A 4,597-nucleotide genomic window follows, 5' to 3' on the forward strand; every position below is an offset into this window, starting at 1 on the left:
CTGGTGATGAGGACAGACTAGAGAGGCAGGCAGGGCTGGTGATGAGGACAGACTAGAGAGGCAGGCAGGGCTGGTGATGAGGACAGACTAGAGAGGCAGGCAGGGCTGGCCAGGAGAGGAGTGTCTTCTTTCTTACACACTGGCCCGAGACTCCACACACACAGTCCTTTAATTGCCAGCAGCTGCTACAGACAGTATGAGCCCACTGAAAGCATGAAGAAGGGGGGAAAAGAGAGAGAGAGAATGAAAGAAYGAGAGAGAGAGCTTTTGATGGCCCGTACTCAGGCCAACGAAGTGAGCAGTGTTTTGATTGCAGTTCAAAGAAAGCTCATCATCTCTTTAACATTGACTGGCCCTGAATGGACCAGCAGCAGTTGGTTAACTGGCGATCTGGTCTGACAACCGTCTTAACCACTCAGATCTAGGGATGCACGACATATCAGTGAACATATCGGAATCGGCCGATATTAGCTAAAAATGCCTAGTTGTCTAGTTTAACAATGATGTTAAAAAAACAATGTCAAAGATACCGTGAATACCTATATAGAATAGGTACATGACCTAATTTTTTTTTCTTTTTTTTCTCACCATTATTTAACCAGGTAGGCTAGTTGAGAACAAGTTCTCATTTGCAACTGCGACCTGGCCAAGATAAAGCAAAGCAGTTCGACACATACAACAACACAGAAAATTTKACATGGCATTTGGAACATGGAATACACATGGAATAAACAAACATACAATCAATAATACAGTAGGAAAAGTCTATATACAGCATGTGCAAATKATGTAGGATAAGGAAGGTAAGGCAATAAATAGGCCATGGTGGTGAAGTAATTACAAGTAATTATTACTTCGAAGTAATAATGCCATGTAAAATKTTGCACTACACGTACAACACAGCGTTCCTAACCTAGCCCACAATGTCTGTTGTGTGGATCAAGCAGTCATTTGAAAGAGTAACAAAATTTCAGCGAGACAACTCAAAGGCGAAATACATTAAAGCCAAGATAATGGAATACTTTTATTTGTAAGRCTAACAGCAAAGTCCACTATTGTGGCTAATCTTTATTGTGGCTAGCTTCACATAGATGGTCTGATTTGTCACGATTAAACTCTGGTTTTGATCTGGAGAGGAGATGTGATGGCTGAGGAAGGGTGGAGGATGAGGAGGGTGGGGAGGGATCACCCAGAATGAAGGGGTGCTGATGAAAGTGCAGGGTAGACTAGTTGGAGGAGAGTAGATCAGCGAGCGTACAGTAACACAGCATTATGTCATATTTATGTAAGACAGAGACAGGCCCATAGCCAGTCCATGGACCTCATTGGATGAGCCTTGTTTTCCTTAGTCCGTCCAAGGATCTCATTGGATGAGGCCTCGTTTTCTGACTCAGTCCATAAAGCTCATTGTTTTACAGAGGCTTGTTTGCATGGCGGCTGCAGTCGATTGAAGGATGAGGCCCTCTGCACAGCGGGACTCAGTCTTTGATGGGCAAAGCTGTGGGCACACACATCCCAGCAGCAAACCACCCTGCATCCCACTGCTGGCTTGCTTCTGAAGCTAAGCAGTGTTGGTCCTGCTCAGTCCCTGGATGGGAGACCAGATGCTGCTGAAGTGGTGTTGGAGGGCCAGTAGGAGGCACTCTTTCCTGAGGTCCTACAAAATATCCCAATGCCCCAGGGCAGTGATTGGGGACATTGCCCTGTGTAGGGTGCTGTCTTTGGGATGGGACGTTAAACGGGTGTCCTGACTCTCTGTGGTCACTAAAGATCCCATGGCACTTATCGTAAGAGTAGGGGTGTTAACCTTGATGTCCTGGATAAATTCCCAATCTGGCCCTCATACCATCATGGCCACCTAATCATCCCCAGTTTACCAATTGGCTCATTCATCCCCCCTCCTCTCCCTCTCCCCGTTAACTATTCCAGGTCGTGCTGTAAATGTGATTGTTGTTCTCAGTCAACTTACCTGCTAAATAACAGTAAATAAAATAAACACACACACACACAGCACACAGACACACAAAGGACACACACAGACACACACACAACACACACACCACACACACACACACACACCACACACACACACACACACACACACACACAACACACACACCCACACCACACCCACACCCACACCACACCCACACCACACACACACCACACACACTTGTCAGTGATGGGATGTTGTCTGTCTATCTGCAGATATACCCCCTCAGTTAGTCCTACAGGGCACCACAGAGCATCAGCTGTAGTGTAGGATTGACACTGTTACTCCCAGCTGAAGTACCACCTGGGTTGAAAATGAATACAATCTCTCTCTCGCTCCACCATCTCTCCCACCTGTTACCCCTGTTCCTTCACCACCAGAGCAGCCGTGGAGAATCAGAGCAGCATCCATCTCTCCCACCCTGTAACCCTGTTCCTTCACCACCAGAGCGCAGCCTTGTGGAGACCAGAGCACACCATCTCTCCCACCCTGTAACCCCTTTCCTCACCACCAGAGCAGCCTGTGGAAAACCAGGCAGCATCCATCTCTCCCACCCTGTAACCCCTGTTCCTTCCCCACCAGAGCAGCCTGTGGAGACCAGGGCAGCATCCATCTCTCCCGCCCTGTAACCCCTGTCCTTCCCCACCAGAGCAGCCTGTGAAACCAGAGCAGCATCCATCTCTCCCCGCCTGTATAACCCCTGTTCCTTTCCCCACCAGAGCAGCCTGTGGAGATCAGAGCAGCATCCATCTCTCCCACCCTGTAACCCCTGTTCCTTCCCCACCAGAGCAGCCTGTGGAAACCAGAGCAGCATCCATCCAACACATCCACAAATCAATGTGATTACCGTAAACGCTGTCCATTGATTTGTTCAGCACCCTGGCAAGCCATGCACAGTCTTACTACATCACCAAGCCCTCCGTCAGGGGTTTGGGACTTGGCCCAAATCTTTATTACAGAGGAATTGATTTAGGACATGGTCCGTGTTTAAACAGTGTTTTTTAAATTATAGCACTCCTATTTCTAATCCTCTTGTCTGATATACATTAGGTCTAATTAAACCGTCTTTATTGATTTACTGCTAATTGGCAACAGTAGGGAGTTGAGCACATGGCTACTGTCTTGGCCCATCATCATTTGAATGGCAGTCCTATAGACTCCAGTAGCCTTTGTGCCGTCCTAGACACTGTACAGTAGCCCACACTGACACACCCTCAATGGCCCAATACAGCCATTTAGGCTACTGCAGGGTTTCCCAAACTCGGTCCTGGGGTCCCCCCTGGGTACACGTTTTGGTTTTTRCATCAAAGCTTGATGATGAGTTGGTTATTGGAATCAGCTGTGTAGTGCTAGGGTAAAAACCAAAACATGTACCCAGGGGGGACCCCAGGACCGAGTTTGGGAAACCCTGCAGTAGCCTCTCACTAACGAGTACTGAATGATCTCAAGCACCGAAAGCATAAAATGTGCACTAGTTTCCCAATGGGGCAGGTAATGATAATGTCTGTATTGGGCCAATCAGGGTGTCTCGGTGTGTCTAATGGCCAGGTTAACAGTGTGTTCTACAGTCAGCACTACTGACACTGCATCAATCTCCCTCCCAAATCAACTGTTAATGAGATATCGATCAACAACATGCCCTACATATCAATAGAGCCATGTAACTATCTGAGTCAGTACCATTATTATTCATTATGATGGCATATTTACCTATCGCATTGTTATTACCATGGAGATGGGTTTGATATGGAAACCAGGCCAAGATCATGTCAACTTTATCTTGCGCCCAGTCTCCCCTCCCTCCCTCCCTCCCTCCCTCCCTCCCTCCCTCCCTCCCTCTGTCGTTTCATTTACAGCCAGAGATATGGGGAAGGGGCGGAGGGGATCCAATTACTGTATTACTCATGAGCCAATTATTAATAAAGATCTGGTTCCTCTTTACTGCAGCCTGTTAGCGAGCCTGCCATTTCTCTTTATACACCTCCATCTCTCTTTCCATTACTCTCACTATCTATCTGTTTCTGTCCATCTTGCTCCCGCCCTCTTCTCTCTCTCTCTCTCTCTCCCTCACTTTCCCTCTTTCTCCATCTCTCTCTCTCTCTTTCTCCATCTCTCCGTCTCTCTCTCTTTCTCCTCTCGCTTCTCTATCTCTCTTGCGTCTCTCTCTTCTCATCTCTCCCTCTTCCATCTCTCTCTCTCTCTCTCCCCATCTCTCCATCTCTCTCCTTCTCCATCTCTCTCTCTCTTTCGCATCTCTCCATCTCTCGTCTCCTCTCCTCTCCATCTCTCTCTCTCTCTCTCAATTCAATTCAATTCAGGGGCTTTATTGGCATGGGAAAACATGTGTTAACATTGCACAGCAAATGAGGTAGATAATTACAAGTGAAATAAACAATAAAAATTTTTCTCTCTCTCTCCCTCGACCTCTCACCTCACCTCTCCTCCTCTTCCCCTCCCCTCTCCTTCCTCTCCTCCCCTCCACCTCCTTCCCCCTTCCATCCCCTCCCTCTCCCCCTCCTTCCCCTTCCTCGCCCTCCCTTCTTTCCGCCCCTCCTCCCCTCCCTCCTCCCGTCTGTCTCTCTCCTCCTCCTCTCTTCCTCTCTC

General features: G+C 48.0%; 1 pseudogene; it reads left to right on the forward strand.

Annotated features, from left to right (window-relative positions):
- Positions 1 to 4,597, forward strand: part of LOC111976302 (plexin-A2-like) — a 271,282-nt pseudogene that overhangs the window by 212,708 nt on the left and 53,977 nt on the right.

The sequence above is a fragment of the Salvelinus sp. IW2-2015 genome, linkage group LG17 (assembly GCF_002910315.2).
Source record: "Salvelinus sp. IW2-2015 linkage group LG17, ASM291031v2, whole genome shotgun sequence".
Classification (NCBI taxonomy): Eukaryota; Metazoa; Chordata; class Actinopteri; order Salmoniformes; family Salmonidae; genus Salvelinus; species Salvelinus sp. IW2-2015.